A 19,846-nucleotide genomic window follows, 5' to 3' on the forward strand; every position below is an offset into this window, starting at 1 on the left:
CCGGAGCAGCTGCAAATCACACAGTACACAGGTTTGCTGTCTGGTGTGGGGAGGCAAGGACTTACCTCCTCCAAACTTGGACTGAAGGATCACTGGACTGTGGGTGTCACTTGGATCTAGCTCCTGTGTTCCAGGGCCCACGCTCGTCAGGATGAGGGGGACCCAGAGGACCGGTGATGCAGTCTTTTGGTGCCTGCGTTAACAGGGAGAAGATTCCGTCGACCCACAGGAGATTTCTTCTTGGCTTCCAGTGCAGGGTGAAGGCAGACAGCCCTCAGAGCATGCACCACCAGGAAACAGTTGAGAAAGCCGGCAGGATGAGGCGCTACAATGTTGCTGGTAGTCTTCTTGCTACTTTGTTGCGGTTATGCAGGCGTCCTGGAGCAGTCAGCGGTCGATCCTTGGCAGAAGTCGAAGAGGGTTGTATGACGGAACACCGATTTCCTAAACAACTAGTGCCTTAACAACGAGGTCGGAACACCGACCTCGTTGCTACTACTAATGATTTTACCACGAATGCCTTAACAACGATTTTCGTTGTAAAGGCATTCCTGATAAAAGCATTACTAATAGGCACCATTGACCCTACATCCCTCACCCCACCCCCGCACCCCCTCCCCAAAACCAAAAACGAACCACCCCCCCACCCCGCTCAAAGACCTAAAACCCACTGACCCCCCACCCCGCTCCCCGAAACCATAAACGCCCCACCCCCAACCCCAAAACCTAAAACCCCCTGACACCCCACCCCCTCCCCAAAACCGCCCCACCCCCAACCCTGCCCCGAAACCTAAAACCCCCTGACCCCCCCACCCCCTCCCCAAAACCAAAAACGCCCCACCCCCCCAAGCCCGCCCCAAAACCTAAAACCCCCTGACCCCCCACCCCGCCCCAAAACCAAAAACGCCCCACCCCCAACCCTGCCCCAAAACCTAAAACCCCCGACCCCCCACCCCCTCCCCAAAACCGCCCCACCCCCCAACCCCACCCCAAAACCTAAAACCCCCTGGCCCCCCACCCCCTCCCCAAAACCAAAAACGCCCCACCCCCCCAACCCCACGCCAAAACCTAAAACCCCCTACCCCCCCAACCCCACCCCAAAACCTAAAACCCCCTGACCCCCACACCCTCCCCAAACCAAAAACGCCCCACCCCCCCAACCCCACCCCAAAACCTAAAACCCCCCACTGTAGGAAAGTACCATCTTGCCTGGCATGTTACCCCCATTTTTCACTGTATATATGTTGTTTTAGTTGTATGTGTCACTGGGACCCTGGTAACCCAGGGCCCCAGTGCTCATAAGTGTGCCTGAATATGTTACCTGTGTAGTGACTAACTGTCTCACTGAGGCTCTGCTAATCAGAACCTCAGTGGTTATGCTCTCTCATTTCTTTCCAAATTGTCACTGACAGGCTAGTGACCATTTTTACCAATTTACATTGGCTTACTGGAACACCCTTATAATTCCCTAGTATATGGTACTGAGGTACCCAGGGTATTGGGGTTCCAGGAGATCCCTATGGGCTGCAGCATTTCTTTTGCCACCCATAGGGAGCTCTGACAATTCTTACACAGGCCTGCCACTGCAGCCTGAGTGAAATAACGTCCACGTTATTTCACAGCCATTTTACACTGCACTTAAGTAACTTATAAGTCACCTATATGTCTAACCTTTACCTGGTAAAGGTTAGGTGCAAAGTTACTTAGTGTGAGGGCACCCTGGCACTAGCCAAGGTGCCCCCACATTGTTCAGAGCCAATTCACTGAACTTTGTGAGTGCGGGGACACCATTACACGCGTGCACTACATATAGGTCACTACCTATACGTAGCTTCACCATGGTAACTCCGAATATGGCCATGTAACATGTCTATGATCATGGAATTGCCCCCTCTATGCCATCCTGGCATTGTTGGTACAATTCCATGATCCCAGTGGTCTGTAGCACAGACCCTGGTACTGCCAGACTGCCCTTCCTGGGGTTTCACTGCAGCTGCTGCTGCTGCCAACCCCTCAGACAGGCAGCTGCCCTCCTGGGGTCCAGCCAGGCCTGGCCCAGGATGGCAGAACAAAGAACTTCCTCTGAGAGAGGGTGTGACACCCTCTCCCTTTGGAAAATGGTGTGAAGGCAGGGGAGGAGTAGCCTCCCCCAGCCTCTGGAAATGCTTTGTTGGGCACAGATGTGCCCAATTCTGCATAAGCCAGTCTACACCGGTTCAGGGACCCCTTAGCCCCTGCTCTGGCGCGAAACTGGACAAAGGAAAGGGGAGTGACCACTCCCCTGACCTGCACCTCCCCTGGGAGGTGTCCAGAGCTCCTCCAGTGTGCTCCAGACCTCTGCCATCTTGGAAACAGAGGTGCTGCTGGCACACTGGACTGCTCTGAGTGGCCAGTGCCACCAGGTGACGTCAGAGACTCCTGCTGATAGGCTCCTTCAGGTGTTAGTAGCCTTTCCTCTCTCCTAGATAGCCAAACCCTCTTTTCTGGCTATTTAGGGTCTCTGTCTCTGGGGAAACTTTAGATAACGAATGCATGAGCTCAGCCGAGTTCCTCTGCATCTCCCTCTTCACCTTCTGATAAGGAATCGACCGCTGACCGCGCTGGAAGCCTGCAAACCTGCAACATAGTAGCAAAGACGACTACTGCAACTCTGTAACGCTGATCCTGCCGCCTTCTCGACTGTTTTCCTGCTTGTGCATGCTGTGGGGGTAGTCTGCCTCCTCTCTGCACCAGAAGCTCCGAAGAAATCTCCCGTGGGTCGACGGAATCTTCCCCCTGCAACCGCAGGCACCAAAAAGCTGCATTACCGGTCCCTTGGGTCTCCTCTCAGCACGACGAGCGAGGTCCCTCGAATCCAGCGATGCTGTCCAAGTGACCCCCACAGTCCAGTGACTCTTCAGCCCAAGTTTGGTGGAGGTAAGTCCTTGCCTCACCTCGCTGGGCTGCATTGCTGGGAACCGCGACTTTGCAGCTACTCCGGCCCCTGTGCACTTCCGGCGGAAATCCTTCGTGCACAGCCAAGCCGGGGTCCACGGCACTCTAACCTGCATTGCACGACTTTCTAAGTTGGTCTCCGGCGACGTGGGACTCCTTTGTGCAACTTCGGCGAGCACCGTTTCACGCATCCTCGTAGTGCCTGTTTCTGGCACTTCTCCGGGTGCTACCTGCTTCAGTGAGGGCTCTTTGTCTTGCTCGACGTCCCCTCTCTCTGCAGGTCCAATTTGCGACCTTCTGGTCCCTCCTGGGCCCCAGCAGCGTCCAAAAACGCCAAACGCACGATTTGCGTGTAGCAAGGCTAGTTGGCGTCCTTCCGGCGGGAAAACACTTCTGCACGACTCTCCAAGGCGAGAGGGATCCGTCCACCAAAGGGGAAGTCTCTAGCCCTTTTCGTTCCTGCAGAAACCTCAGCTTCTTCTGTCCAGTCGAAGCTTCTTTGCACCCGCAGCTGGCATTTCCTGGGCATCTGCCCATCTACGACTTGCTTGTGACTTTTGGACTTGGTCCCCTTGTTCCACAGGTACCCTAGATTGGAAATCCACAGTTGTTGCATTGCTGGTTTGTGTCTTTCCTGCATTATTCCTCTAACACGACTCTTTTGTCCTTAGGGGAACTTTAGTGCACTTTGCACTCACTTTTCAGGGTCTTGGGGAGGGTTATTTTTCTAACTCTCACTATTTTCTAATAGTCCCAGCGACCCTCTACAAGGTCACATAGGTTTGGGGTCCATTCGTGGTTCACATTCCACTTTTGGAGTATATGGTTTGTGTTGCCCCTATCCCTATGTTTCCCCATTGCATCCTATTGTAACTATACATTGTTTGCACTGTTTTCTAAGACTATACTGCATATTTTTGCTATTGTGTATATATATCTTGTGTATATTTCCTATCCTCTCACTGAGGGTACACTCTAAGATACTTTGGCATATTGTCATAAAAATAAAGTACCTTTATTTTTAGTATAACTGTGTATTGTGTTTTCTTATGATATTGTGCATATGACACTAAGTGGTACTGTAGTAGCTTCACACGTCTCCTAGTTCAGCCTAAGCTGCTCTGCTAAGCTACCATTATCTATCAGCCTAAGCTGCTAGACACCCTATACACTAATAAGGGATAACTGGGCCTGGTGCAAAGTGCAAGTACCCCTTGGTACTCACTACAAGCCAGTCCAGCCTCCTACATTGGTTGTGCAGTGGTGGGATAAGTGCTTGAGACTACTTACCACTCTTGTCATTGTACTTTTCATAAGAGAAAAATATACAAAACAAGGTCAGTGTATATACACATAGCCAAAAAGTTTTGCATTTCCTCTTTTCACTCTTTTCTAAGTGCTGAAAAGTACTTCTAAACTTTCAAAAAAGTTCTTAAAAATTTAAAAAGTTTTTTCTGTCTTTCCAAAAAGTTCTGAAAACTTTTTTCTCTTTTTCTATCACTTTAACTCTCTCTAAAAAATGTCTGGCACAGGAAAAAATGTTGAACTGTCCAAACTTGCATATGATCACCTTAGCTGGAAAGGAGCAAGGAGTCTCTGCATAGAGAGAGGTTTGAGTGTAGGGAAGAATCCTTCTTTAGAACTGTTAATTAATATGCTTAGAGTACAGGATAAGGCCATAAGTGCCCAATCTGTAGAAAAAGTAGCTAATGGTTCTCAATCTGATCCAGGGACTCCCCCAGGAAAAGGTTCAGGAAAGAAACTTCTCAGCCTGCCCATTACTAGACAGTCTAGCATAGTTGGTACAGAGGTTGAATCACACCATACTAATGGTGTGCTCTCACATTATACTGGTAGCCAAGCTGTTAGGGTGCCCTCTGTAAGGGACAGGTCTCCTTCTGTTCATTCCCATCACACCTCTGTATCTAGAAATGTCCCTCCCACCCACCCTGATGACAGATTGTTAGAAAGGGAGCTCAATAGATTGAGAGTGGAACAAACCAGACTGAAGCTCAAGAAGCAACAGCTGGATTTGGATAGACAGTCTTTAGAAGTAGAGAGGGAAAGACAGAAGTTGGGTTTAGAAACCCATGGTGGCAGCAGCAGTATTCCCCATAGTCATCCTGCAAAAGAGCATGATTCCAGGAATCTGCACAAGATAGTTCCCCCTTATAAGGAGGGGGATGACATTAACAAGTGGTTTGCTGCACTTGAGAGGGCCTGTGCTGTACAGGATGTCCCTCAAAAGCAGTGGGCTGCTATCCTATGGCTATCATTTAGTGGAAAAGGTAGGGATAGGCTCCTTACAGTGAAAGAAAATGATGCCAATAATTTCCAAGTTCTTAAGAATGCACTCCTGGATGGTTATGGCTTAACCACTGAACAGTACAGGATAAAGTTCAGAGAGACCAAAAAGGAGTCTTCACAAGACTGGGTTGATTTCATTGACCAGGCAGTGAAGGCCTTGGAGGGGTGGTTACATGGCAGTAAAGTTACTGATTATGACAGCCTGTATAACTTGATCCTGAGAGAGCATATTCTTAATAATTGTGTGTCTGATTTGTTGCACCAGTACTTGGTGGACTCTGATCTGACCTCTCCCCAAGAATTGGGAAAGAAGGCAGACAAATGGGTCAGAACAAGAGTGAACAGAAAAGTTCATACAGGGGGTGACAAAGATGGCAACAAAAAGAAGGATGGTAAGTCTTCTGACAAGGGTGGGGACAAATCTAAAAATGAGTCTTCATCAGGCCCACAAAAACACTCTGGTGGGTGTGGTGGACCCAAATCCTCCTTTAATCAGAACAAGGAAAAGAAACCATGGTGCTATTTATGTCAAATAAAAGGCCATTGGACAACAGATCCCAGTTGTCCAAAGAAAGGCACCACAGCTCCTACCACTACAACCCCTACTGCTACACCTAGTGTCCCTACTAATAGCAGTGGTGGTGGGAGCAAACCTACTAATAGCCAATCCAAGGGAGTAGCTGGGCTCACTTTTGGTAATTTAGTTGGGGTTGGTCTGATTAGGGAGACCACAGAGGCTACTTTAGTCTCTGAAGGGGCTATTGATTTAGCCACTTTGGTTGCTTGCCCCCATAACTTGGAGAAGTACAAGCAACTAACCCTAATAAATGGTGTTGAGGTCCAGGCCTACAGGGACACAGGTGCCAGTGTCACAATGGTGATTGAGAAACTGGTGCACCCTGAACAACACATACTTGGACACCAGTACCAAGTAACCGATGCTCACAACATAACACAAAGCCACCCCATGGCTGTTGTAAATCTCAACTGGGGGGGGGTAACTGGTCCAAAGAAAGTTGTGGTAGCTTCAGATTTACCTGTAGACTGTCTATTAGGGAATGATTTGGAGACATCAGCTTGGTCAGATGTGGAGTTGGAGGCCCATGCAGCAATGCTGGGCATTCCAGGGCATATTTTTGCTTTGACAAGGGCTCAGGCCAAAAAGCAAAAAGGACAGGGAAGCTTGGATCCTGGAACAATGGACCAAGTGCTCCCTAAAGCTAGGGCTAGTAGAAGCAAACCACTTCCTACTATCCCTCCCTCTACAGTGGATTCAACTTCTGAGGAAGAAGAATTCCCTCCCTGTGCAGAACCTACACCAGAGGAGCTGGAAGCAGACACTGCTGAGCTTTTGGGTGAAGGGGGGCCTGCCAGGGAGGAGCTGAGTGTGGCACCGCAAACCTGTCCCACATTAGAGGGTATCAGACAGCAAGCTGTCAAACAGGCTAATGGGGATGTCAGTGACTCTCACAGAGTTTACTGGGAGGACAACCTCTTGTACACTGAGCATAGGGATCCTAAACCTGGAGCTGCCAGGAGATTAGTGATTCCTCAGGAGTACAGAAAGTTCCTCCTAACACTGGCACATGACATTCCCTTAGCTGGGCACCTGGGTCAAATGAAAACTTGGGACAGATTGGTACCATTGTTTCATTGGCCTAGGATGTCTGAGGACACAAAGGAATTTTGTAAGTCCTGTGAAACCTGTCAAGCCAGTGGCAAGACAGGTGGCACTCCAAAGGCACCCCTTATCCCACTACCTGTGGTTGGGGTTCCCTTTGAAAGGGTAGGGGTTGACATAGTTGGCCCCCTTGACCCTCCTACTGCTTCAGGCAATAGGTTTATCTTAGTGGTAGTGGACCATGCCACAAGATATCCTGAAGCTATTCCTTTAAGGACCACTACAGCTCCTGCAGTGGCAAAGGCCCTCCTGGGAATATTTTCCAGGGTGGGCTTCCCAAAGGAAGTAGTATCAGACAGAGGAAGCAATTTCATGTCTGCATACTTAAAGGCCATGTGGAAGGAGTGTGGTGTAACTTACAAGTTCACAACACCCTATCATCCACAAACAAATGGACTGGTGGAGAGATTTAATAAAACTCTCAAAGGCATGATTATGGGACTCCCTGAAAAACTCCGCAGGAGATGGGATATCCTTCTACCATGCCTCCTTTTTGCCTACAGGGAGGTACCCCAGAAAGGAGTGGGCTTCAGCCCCTTTGAACTTCTTTTTGGACACCCTGTTAGGGGTCCACTCACACTTGTAAAGGAGGGTTGGGAACAACCTTTAAAAGCTCCTAAGCAGGATATTGTGGATTATGTACTTGGCCTCAGATCAAGGATGGCTGAGTACATGAAAAAGGCCAGTAAAAACCTTCAGGCCAGCCAAGAGCTCCAGAAGCAATGGCATGATCAGAAGGCTGTTTTGGTTCAGTACCAACCAGGGCAGAAAGTGTGGGTCTTGGAGCCTGTGGCCCCAAGAGCACTCCAAGATAAATGGAGTGGACCCCACACAATTGTTGAAAAGAAGGGTGAAGTCACCTACTTGGTTGACTTAGGCACTGCCAGGAGTCCCCTTAGGGTGCTCCATGTCAACCGCCTGAAACCCTACTATGACAGGGCTGATCTCACCCTGCTCATGGCAACTGATGAGGGACAGGAAGAAGACAGTGATCCTCTACCTGATCTCTTCTCTTCCACAGAACAAGATGCTCTTGTGGAAGGTGTAGTTTTGGCTGATTGTCTTACTGCTGAGCAGAAAGATAATTGCATAAATCTCCTAGGACAATTTTCAGAACTCTTCTCCATTGTGCCAGGCACCACTTCTTGGTGTGAGCACACTATAGATACTGGAGACAGTTTACCTGTCAAAAGTAAGATCTATAGGCAGCCTGACCATGTCAGGGACTGCATAAAGCAAGAAGTTCAGAAAATGTTGGAACTAGGAGTGGTTGAGCACTCTGACAGTCCATGGGCTTCTCCTGTGGTACTGGTACCAAAACCCAATTCTAAAGATGGAAAGAAGGAAATGAGGTTTTGTGTAGACTATAGAGGTCTCAACTTGGTAACCAAAACTGATGCTCACCCTATACCCAGGGCAGATGAGCTCATAGATACACTGGCATCTGCCAAGTATCTAAGCACTTTTGATTTGACTGCAGGGTATTGGCAGATCAAATTGTCAGAAGATGCTAAACCTAAGACTGCATTTTCTACCATTGGAGGACATTACCAGTTTACTGTAATGCCTTTTGGTTTGAAAAATGCACCTGCCACTTTTCAGAGGTTGGTGAACACAGTCCTGCAAGGGCTGGAAGCTTTCAGTGCAGCATATTTGGACGATATAGCTGTCTTTAGCTCCAGCTGGGATGATCACCTGGTCCACCTATGGAAAGTTTTGGAGGCTCTGCAAAAGGCAGGCCTCACTATCAAGGCTTCAAAGTGCCAGATAGGGCAGGGTAAGGTGGTTTATCTGGGACACCTTGTTGGTGGGGAACAGATTGCACCACTTCAGGGGAAAATCCAAACTATTATTGATTGGGTTCCCCCTACCACTCAGACTCAGGTGAGAGCCTTCCTAGGCCTCACTGAGTATTACAGGAGGTTCATTAAGAACTATGGCTCCATTGCAGCCCCTCTTAATGACCTCACATCCAAGAAAATGCCTAAAAAGGTATTATGGACAGCAAGCTGTCAGAAAGCTTTTGAGGAGCTGAAGCAGGCCATGTGCTCTGCACCTGTCCTGAAAAGCCCTTGTTACTCTAAAAAATTCTATGTCCAGACTGATGCATCTGAATTAGGAGTAGGGGCAGTCCTATCACAACTTAATTCTGAGGGCCAGGATCAACCTGTTGCTTTTATTAGTAGGAGGTTGACCCCTAAAGAAAAGCGTTGGTCTGCCATTGAGAGGGAGGCCTTTGCTGTGGTCTGGGCTCTGAAGAAGTTGAGGCCATACCTGTTTGGCACTCACTTCATTGTTCAGACAGACCACAAACCTCTACTTTGGCTAAAACAAATGAAAGGTGAAAATCCTAAATTGTTGAGGTGGTCCATATCCCTACAGGGAATGGACTATACAGTGGAACATAGACCTGGGAGTAGCCACTCCAATGCAGATGGACTCTCCAGATATTTCCACTTAGACAATGAAGACTCATCAGGTAATGGCTAGTCTTATTGTCCTTCGTTTGGGGGGGGGTTGTGTAGGAAAGTACCATCTTGCCTGGCATGTTACCCCCATTTTTCACTGTATATATGTTGTTTTAGTTGCATGTGTCACTGGGACCCTGGTAACCCAGGGCCCCAGTGCTCATAAGTGTGCCTGAATATGTTACCTGTGTAGTGACTAACTGTCTCACTGAGGCTCTGCTAATCAGAACCTCAGTGGTTATGCTCTCTCATTTCTTTCCAAATTGTCACTGACAGGCTAGTGACCATTTTTACCAATTTACATTGGTTTACTGGAACACCCTTATAATTCCCTAGTATATGGTACTGAGGTACCCAGGGTATTGGGGTTCCAGGAGATCCCTATGGGCTGCAGCATTTCTTTTGCCACCCATAGGGAGCTCTGACAATTCTTACACAGGCCTGCCACTGCAGCCTGAGTGAAATAACGTCCACGTTATTTCACAGCCATTTTACACTGCACTTAAGTAACTTATAAGTCACCTATATGTCTAACCTTTACCTGGTAAAGGTTAGGTGCAAAGTTACTTAGTGTGAGGGCACCCTGGCACTAGCCAAGGTGCCCCCACATTGTTCAGAGCCAATTCACTGAACTTTGTGAGTGCGGGGACACCATTACACGCGTGCACTACATATAGGTCACTACCTATATGTAGCTTCACCATGGTAACTCCGAATATGGCCATGTAACATGTCTATGATCATGGAATTGCCCCCTCTATGCCATCCTGGCATTGTTGGTACAATGCCATGATCCCAGTGGTCTGTAGCACAGACCCTGGTACTGCCAGACTGCCCTTCCTGGGGTTTCACTGCAGCTGCTGCTGCTGCCAACCCCTCAGACAGGCAGCTGCCCTCCTGGGGTCCAGCCAGGCCTGGCCCAGGATGGCAGAACAAAGAACTTCCTCTGAGAGAGGGTGTGACACCCTCTCCCTTTGGAAAATGGTGTGAAGGCAGGGGAGGAGTAGCCTCCCCCAGCCTCTGGAAATGCTTTGTTGGGCACAGATGTGCCCAATTCTGCATAAGCCAGTCTACACCGGTTCAGGGACCCCTTAGCCCCTGCTCTGGCGCGAAACTGGACAAAGGAAAGGGGAGTGACCACTCCCCTGACCTGCACCTCCCCTGGGAGGTGTCCAGAGCTCCTCCAGTGTGCTCCAGACCTCTGCCATCTTGGAAACAGAGGTGCTGCTGGCACACTGGACTGCTCTGAGTGGCCAGTGCCACCAGGTGACGTCAGAGACTCCTGCTGATAGGCTCCTTCAGGTGTTAGTAGCCTTTCCTCTCTCCTAGATAGCCAAACCCTCTTTTCTGGCTATTTAGGGTCTCTGTCTCTGGGGAAACTTTAGATAACGAATGCATGAGCTCAGCCGAGTTCCTCTGCATCTCCCTCTTCACCTTCTGATAAGGAATCGACCGCTGACCGCGCTGGAAGCCTGCAAACCTGCAACATAGTAGCAAAGACGACTACTGCAACTCTGTAACGCTGATCCTGCCTCCTTCTCGACTGTTTTCCTGCTTGTGCATGCTGTGGGGGTAGTCTGCCTCCTCTCTGCACCAGAAGCTCCGAAGAAATCTCCCGTGGGTCGACGGAATCTTCCCCCTGCAACCGCAGGCACCAAAAAGCTGCATTACCGGTCCCTTGGGTCTCCTCTCAGCACGACGAGCGAGGTCCCTCGAATCCAGCGATGCTGTCCAAGTGACCCCCACAGTCCAGTGACTCTTCAGCCCAAGTTTGGTGGAGGTAAGTCCTTGCCTCACCTCGCTGGGCTGCATTGCTGGGAACCGCGACTTTGCAGCTACTCCGGCCCCTGTGCACTTCCGGCGGAAATCCTTCGTGCACAGCCAAGCCGGGGTCCACGGCACTCTAACCTGCATTGCACGACTTTCTAAGTTGGTCTCCGGCGACGTGGGACTCCTTTGTGCAACTTCGGCGAGCACCGTTTCACGCATCCTCGTAGTGCCTGTTTCTGGCACTTCTCCGGGTGCTACCTGCTTCAGTGAGGGCTCTTTGTCTTGCTCGACGTCCCCTCTCTCTGCAGGTCCAATTTGCGACCTTCTGGTCCCTCCTGGGCCCCAGCAGCGTCCACAAACGCACGATTTGCGTGTAGCAAGGCTTGTTGGCGTCCTTCCGGCGGGAAAACACTTCTGCACGACTCTCCAAGGCGAGAGGGATCCGTCCACCAAAGGGGAAGTCTCTAGCCCTTTTCGTTCCTGCAGAAACCTCAGCTTCTTCTGTCCAGTCGAAGCTTCTTTGCACCCGCAGCTGGCATTTCCTGGGCATCTGCCCATCTACGACTTGCTTGTGACTTTTGGACTTGGTCCCCTTGTTCCACAGGTACCCTAGATTGGAAATCCACAGTTGTTGCATTGCTGGTTTGTGTCTTTCCTGCATTATTCCTCTAACACGACTCTTTTGTCCTTAGGGGAACTTTAGTGCACTTTGCACTCACTTTTCAGGGTCTTGGGGAGGGTTATTTTTCTAACTCTCACTATTTTCTAATAGTCCCAGCGACCCTCTACAAGGTCACATAGGTTTGGGGTCCATTCGTGGTTCACATTCCACTTTTGGAGTATATGGTTTGTGTTGCCCCTATCCCTATGTTTCCCCATTGCATCCTATTGTAACTATACATTGTTTGCACTGTTTTCTAAGACTATACTGCATATTTTTGCTATTGTGTATATATATCTTGTGTATATTTCCTATCCTCTCACTGAGGGTACACTCTAAGATACTTTGGCATATTGTCATAAAAATAAAGTACCTTTATTTTTAGTATAACTGTGTATTGTGTTTTCTTATGATATTGTGCATATGACACTAAGTGGTACTGTAGTAGCTTCACACGTCTCCTAGTTCAGCCTAAGCTGCTCTGCTAAGCTACCATTATCTATCAGCCTAAGCTGCTAGACACCCTATACACTAATAAGGGATAACTGGGCCTGGTGCAAGGTGCAAGTACCCCTTGGTACTCACTACAAGCCAGTCCAGCCTCCTACACCCACCCCCTCCCCAAAACCAAAAACACCCCACCCCCCCAACCCCACCCCAAAAAATTAAACCCCCTGACCCCCCACCCCCTCCCCAAAACCAAAAACGCCCCACCCACCCAACCCCGCCCCAAAACCTAAAACCCCCTGACCCCCCACCCCCTCCCCAAAACCAATAACGCCCAACCCCCCCAACCCCACCCTAAAACCCCCTGACCCCCCACCCCCTCCGCAAAACAAAAAAATCCCACCCCCAACCCCACCCCAAAACCTAAAAACCCCTGACCCCCACTCCCTCCCCAAAACCAAACGCCCCACCCCCCCAACCCCACCTCAAAACCTAAAACCCCCTGACCCCCACCCCCTCCCCAAAACCTAAAACCCCCCACTTACCTTACTCAACCCCTTGTCACCTGCGTCCTCCTCCTTCGCCAACTCCCTTCTTTGTACCTTAATCACGCATGTTCGTAGTTCAGAACATACGTAGTTAAGGCACAAAATAACGGAGTCGTGGTTAAAAAAAGTATTGTTGCGCTTTCGTTAACCACGACTTCGTTAAAAAGACTTCGTAATAAAGGATGTTTCCTGTCGAAGAGGGAAGTGCAGAGGAACTCTGGTGAGCTCTTGCATTCGTTATCTGGTGAGATACTGTAGGAAAGTACCATCTTGCCTGGCATGTTATCCCCATATTTCACTGTATATATGTTGTTTTAGTCTATGTGTCACTGGGACCCTGCCAGGCAGGGCCCCAGTGCTCATAAGTATGTGCCCTGTATGGGTTCCCTGTGTGATGCATAACTGTCTCACTGAGGCTCTGCTAACCAGAACCTCAGTGGTTATGCTCTCTCTGCTTTCCAAATTTGTCACTAACAGGCTAGTGACTAAATTTACCAATTCACACTGGCATACTGGTACACCCATATAATTCCCTAGTATATGGTACTAAGGTGCCCAGGGTATTGGGGTTCCAGGAGATCCCTATGGGCTGCAGCATTTCTTTTGCCACCCACAGGGAGCTCTGACAATTCTTGCACAGGCCTGCCACTGCAGCCTGAGTGAAATAACGTCCACGTTATTTCACAGCCATTTACCACTGCACTTAAGTAACTTATAAGTCACCTATATGTCTAACCTTCACCTGGTGAAGGTTGGGTGCCAAGTTACTTAGTTTGTGGGCCCCCTGGCACTAGCCAAGGTGCCCCCACGTCGTTCAGGGCAAAGTCCCCGGACTTTGTGAGTGCGGGGACACCAATACACACGTGCACTGTACATAGATCACTACCTATGTACAGTGTCACAATGGTAACTCCAAACATGGCCATGTAACATGTCTAAGATCATGGAATTGTCACCCCAATGCCATTCTGGCATTGGGGGTACAATTCCATGATCCCCCGGGTCTCTAGCACAGAACCCGGGTACTGCCAAACTGCCTTTCCGGGGTCTCCACTGCAGCTGCTGCTGCTGCCAACCCCTCAGACAAGTTTCTGCCCTCCTGGGGTCCAGGCAGCCCTGGCCCAGGAAGGCAGAACAAAGGACTTCCTCTGAGAGAGGGTGTAACAACCTCTCCCTTTGGAAATAGGTGTGAAGGCTGGGGAGGAGTAGCCTCCCCCAGCCTCTGGAAATGCTTTGATGGGCACAGATGGTGCCCATCTCTGCATAAGCCAGTCTACATCGGTTCAGGGATCCCCCAGACCTGCTCTGGTGTGAAACTGGACAAAGGAAAGGTGAGTGACAACACCCCTGACCTGCACCTCCCAGGGGAGGTGCCCAGAGTTCCTCCAGTGTGTCCCAGACCTCTGTCATCTTGGAAACAGATGTGTCTGTGGCACACTGGACTGCTCTGAGTGGCCAGTGCCAGCAGGTGACGTCAGAGGCTCCTTCTGATAGGCTCTTACCTCTCTTGGTAGCCAATCCTCCTTCCTAGGTAGCCAAACCTCCTTTTCTGGCTATTTAGGGTCTCTGCTTTGGGGATCTCACCAGTTAACGAGTGCAAGAGCTCATCAGAGTTCCTCTGCATCTCTCTCTTCACCTTCTGCCAAAGGATCGACCGCTGACTCCTCAGGACGCCTGCAAAACCGCAACAAAGTAGCAAGACTACTACTAGCAACCTTGTAACGCTTCATCCTGCCGGCTTTCTCGACTGTTTCCAGGTGGTGCATGCTCTGGGGGTAGCCTGCCTCCTCTCTGCACCAGGAGCTCTGAAGAAATCTCCCGTGGGTCGACGGAATCTTCCCCCTGCAACCACAGGCACCAAAAGACTGCATCACTGGTCCTCTGGGTCCCCTTTCGGCTTGACGAGCGTGGTCACTGGAACTCAGGAACTCTGTCCTAGTGACTCCCACAGTCCAGTGACTCTTCAGTCCAACTTTGGTGGAGGTAAGTCCTTGCCTCCCCAAGCTAGACTGCATTGCTGTGTACCGCGTGATTTGCAGCTGCTCCGGCTCCTGTGCACTCTTCCAGGATTTACTTCATGCACAGCCAAGCCTAGTTCCCCAACACGCCTTCCTGCAGTGCACAACCTTCTGAGTTGTCCTCCGGCATCGTGGGACTCCCTTTTGTGACTTTGGGTGGACTCTGGTTCACTTTTCTTCCAAGTGCCTGTTCAGGTACCTCTGTGGGTGCTGCGTGCTTCTGTGAGGGCTCCCTGAGTTGCTGGGCACCCCCTCTGTCTCCTCCTCCAAGTGGCAAAATCCTGGTCCCTTCTGGGCCACAGCAGCACCCAAAAACCTCTACTGCGACCCTTGCAGCTAGCAAGGCTTGTTTGTTGTATTTCTGTGTGGGAATACCTCTGCAAGCTTCATCGCGACATGGGTCGTCCATCCTCCAAAGGAGAAGTTCCTAGTCCTCTTCTTTCTTGCAGAACTCCAAGCTTCTTCCGACAGGTGCCAGCTTCCTTGCACCCTCAGCTGGCATTTCCTGGGCTCCTGCCCACTCTCAACACTGTCACGACTATTGGACTTGGTGCCCTTGTCTTACAGGTACTCAGGTCCAGAAATCCACTGTTGTTGCATTGCTGGTGTTTGTTCTTCCTGCAGAATCCCCTATCACGACTTCTGTGCTCTCTGGGGGTAGTAGGTGCACTTTACACCTACCTTTCGGGGTCTTGGAGTGAGCTATTTTTTTTAACCCTCACTGTTTTCCTACAGTCCCAGCGACCCTCTACAAGCTCACATAGGTTTGGGGTCCATTCGTGGTTCGCATTCCACTTTTGGAGTATATGGTTTGTGTTGCCCCTATACCTATGTGCTCCTATTGCAATCTACTGTAATTTTACACTGCTTGCATTACTTTTCTTGCTATTACGTACCTAATTTTGGGTTGTGTACATATATCTTGTGTATATAACTTATCCTCATACTGAGGGGACTCACTGAGATACTTTTGGCATATTGTCATAAAAATAAAGTACCTTTATTTTTAGTACTTCTGTGTATTGTATTTTCTTGTGATATTGTGCATATGACACCAGTGGTATAGTAGGAGCTATACATGTCTCCTAGTTCAGGCTAAGCTGCTTTGCCATAGCTACCTTCTATCAGCCTAAGCTGCTAGAAACACCTCTTCTACACTAATAAAGGATAACTGGACCCGGCACAAGGTGTAAGTACCTCTGGTACCCACTACAAGCCAAGCCAGCCTCCTACATTGGTTGTGCAGCGGTGGGATAAGTACTTGTAACTACTTACCACATTGTCATTGTGTACTTTTCATAAGAGAATAATATACAAAACAAGTTCAGTGTATGTACACCTAACCAAAAAGTTTTGCTTTTCTCCTCTTAAACTTTTTACAAAGTACTGAAAAGTATTCTAAAACTTCTAAAAGTTTCTAAAAAGTTAGAAAAAGTTTTTTTTCTCTGTTATTTAAAAAGTTCTGAAACTTTTTCGTCCTTCTCACTATTTCTAAACCTTTTACTATCATGTCTGATGTAGAGTCTGCTCTTAAAATGGTCAATACTACTTATGACAATTTGAATTACAAGAGCCTAAGGAATCTCTGCTTAGATAGAGGTTTAGTGATAGGAAAGAACCCTACAAAAGAGTTTATATTTAACATGCTTATTGTGAATGATGAGTCCCAAGCAGGCACTTCAAATGAGAGGTTAATAGAAGGTTCCCATTCTGACTCCGGGATCTCCTGGAGGGAGGTGGGGAAGGTTCTGTACCAGATCTGCCCTCTAGCAGGACACCTAGAAATGTTGGTAGTAATGGAGGTTCCCATCGTAGTAGGGGAGTCTTTATTCCTGGAGGCCAAGTTGTTAGGGTTCAGTCAGTTAGGGAAAGATCCCCCTCTGTTGTTTCCAATTTATCTTCTGTGTCCAAGCATTCCCAACCCACCCACCCTGAAGACAACATGTTAGAAAGGGAACTCAAAAAGTTGAGGGTTGAAGAGACCAGACTGAAGCTTAAACAGCAACAGCTGGCCTTAGATAGGGAATCCCTAGAGCTGGAGAAGGAAAGACAGAGATTGGGGGTAGGACCCCATGGCGGCAGCAGCAGTATTCCTGATAGTAATCCTGTTAGAGAGCATGATTCCAGGAATCTGCACACGATAGTCCCCCCTTACAAGGAGGGGGATGACATCAATAAGTGGTTTGCTGCACTTGAGAGGGCCTGGATGGTACAGGGGGTCCCTCAAAGGCAGTGAGCTTCTATATTGTGGCTATCTTTCAATGGAAAGGGCAGGGATAGGCTCCTTACTGTTAGAGAAAGTGATGCTAACAGTTTTGCAGTTTTGAAGGATGCACTCTTGGATGGATTTGGCTTACCCACTTAACAATACAGGATTAAGTTCAGAGACACCAGAAAAGAGTCCTCACAAGACTGGATTTACTTTGTTGACTGTTCAGTGAAGGCCTTGGAGGGGTGGTTAGATGGCAGTAAAGTTTCTGACTATGAAAGCCTGTATAATCTTATTCTGAGAGAGCATATTCTGAATAACTGTGTGTCTGACTTGTTACAACAATATCTAGTGCACTCAGATCGGACCTCTCCCCAAGAATTGAGAAAGAAGGCAGACAAACGGGTCACAACAAGAGTGAACAGAAAAGTTCATACAGGGGGTGACAAGGATGGCAAGAAGAAGGATAGTAAGTTTTCTGACAAGGGTGGGGACAAAAGTAAAAATGAGTCTTCATCAGGCCCACAAAAATCCTCTGGTGGGGGTGGTGGGTCCAAATCCTCTTCAAATCAACCTAAAAAGCCTTGGTGTCATTTGTGTAAAGTCAAAGGCCATTGGACAACTGATGCCAGTTGTCCAAAGAAAAACACCAAACCTCCCACTACCACAACCCCTACGGCAAATTCTAGTGCCCCTATTAAAAGCAGTGGTGGTGGGAGCAAACCTACTAATAGCCAATCCAAGGGAGTAGCTGGGCTCACTTTTGGTAATTTAGTTGGGGTTGGTCTTGTTAGGGAGACCACAGAGGCTGTGTTAGTCTCTGAAGGTGCCATTGATTTGGCCACCTTGGTTGCTTGTCCCCTTAATACGGGTAAGTACAAGCAACTTCCCCTAATAAATGGTGTTGAGGTTCAGGGCTACAGGGACACTGGTGCCAGTGTTACCATGGTGATAGAGAAACTGGTGCACCCTGAACAACACCTACTTGGTCAGCAGTACCAAGTGACAGACGCTCATAACAACACTCTTAGCCACCCCATGGCTGTTGTAAATCTCAACTGGGGTGGTTTACTGGTCTAAAGAAAGTTGTGATTGCCTCAGAGTTACCTGTAGACTGTCTACTAGGAAATTATTTAGAGACATCAGCTTGGGCAGAAGTGGAGATGGAGGCTCATGCAGCAATGCTGGGCATTCCTGCGCATATTTTTGCTTTGACAAGGGCTCAGGCCAAAAAACAAAAAGGACTGGGTAACTTGGATCCTGGAACAATGGACCAAGTGCTCCCTAAAGCTAGGGGTAGCAAGGGTAAATCCCTACCCACTATCCCTCCCTCTACAGAGGATTCTCCTTCTGAGAAAGAAGAATTTCCTCCCTGTGCAGAACCTTCACCAGATGAGCTGGCAGCAGACACTGCTGAGCTTTAGGGTGGAGGGGGGCCTGCCAGAGAAGAGCTGAGTGAGGCACAGCAAACCTGTCCCACATTAGAGGGTCTCAGATAGCAAGCTGTCAAACAGCAAAATGGGGATGTCAGTGACTCACATAGAGTTTCCTGGGAGTACAACCTCTTGTACACCGAGGCAAGGGACCCAAAACCTAGAGCAGCCAGGAGAATGGTCATTCCCCTACAGTAAAGAGAGTTCCTCCTAACTCTGGCACATGACACTCCTTTGGCTGGGCAGGTGGGCCAGATAAAAACATGGGAAAGGCTTGTCCCCCTGTTTTTACTGGCCTAGGATGTCAGAGGACACTAAAGATTTTTGCAAGTCTTGTGTGACCTGCCAAGCCAGTGGCAAGACTGGTGGCACACCAAAGGCTCCCCTCATTCCACTACCTGTGGTTGGGGTCCCCTTTGAAAGGGTAGGGGTTGACATAGTTGGCCCCCTTGACCCTCCTACTGCTTCAGGCAATAGGTTTATCTTGGTGGTTGTCGACCATGCCACAAGATATCCTGAAGCAATTCCTCTAAGGACCACTACAGCTCCTGCAGTGGCAAAGGCCCTCCTGGGAATCTTTTCCAGGGTGGGTTTCCCTAAAGAGGTTGTATCAGACAGGGGTGGCAACTTTATGTCTGCATACTTGAAATCAATGTGGAAGGAATGTGGTGTAACCTACAAATTCACCACTCCTTATCATCCACAGACTAATGGACTGGTAGAGAGGTTTAATAAAACTCTCAAAGGTATGATAATGCGACTCCCTGAAAAACTCAGGAGGAGATGGGATGTCCTGTTACGTTGCCTCCTTTTTGTTTACAGGGAGGTGCCCCAGAAAGGAGTGGGCTTCAGCCCCTTTGAACTCCTCTTTGGACACCCTGTAAGAGGTCCACTAACCCTTGTGAAGGAGGGTTGGGAACAACCTTGAAAAGCTCCCAAACAGGAAAGAGTGGACTAAGTACTTGGCCTAAGATCCAGAATGGCTGAGTACATGAAAAAGGCCAGTAAAAACCTTCAGGCCAGCCAAGAGCTCAAGAAGCAATGGCATGACCAGAAGGCTGTTCTGATTCAGTTCCAACGAGGACAGAAGGTGTAGGTATTGGAGCCTGTGGCCCCAAGAGCACTCCAAGATAAATGGAGTGGACCCCATCTAATTGGTGAGAAAAAGGGCGAGGTTACCTATTTAGTTGACCTGGGCACTGCCAGGAGTCCCCTTAGGGTGATTCATGTCAACCGCCTAAAACCCTACTATGACAGGGCTCATCTCACCCTGCTCATGGCAACAGATGAAGGACAGGAAGAAGAGAGTGACCCTCTCCCTGATCTCTTTTCCTCCACTGAAGAGGATGCTTTAGTGGAGGGAGTAGTTT

The 19,846-nt window shown here is 49.0% G+C and overlaps 1 protein-coding gene across 3 annotated transcripts in view; it reads left to right on the top strand.

Moving 5' to 3' along the window:
• KIF1A (kinesin family member 1A) overlaps positions 1–19,846 on the top strand; it is a 3,950,406-nt gene that overhangs the window by 2,692,729 nt on the left and 1,237,831 nt on the right. The gene's annotated exons all lie outside the window — the stretch shown is intronic.

The sequence above is a fragment of the Pleurodeles waltl genome, chromosome 11 (genome assembly GCF_031143425.1).
Source record: "Pleurodeles waltl isolate 20211129_DDA chromosome 11, aPleWal1.hap1.20221129, whole genome shotgun sequence".
NCBI classification, from domain to species: Eukaryota; Metazoa; Chordata; class Amphibia; order Caudata; family Salamandridae; genus Pleurodeles; species Pleurodeles waltl.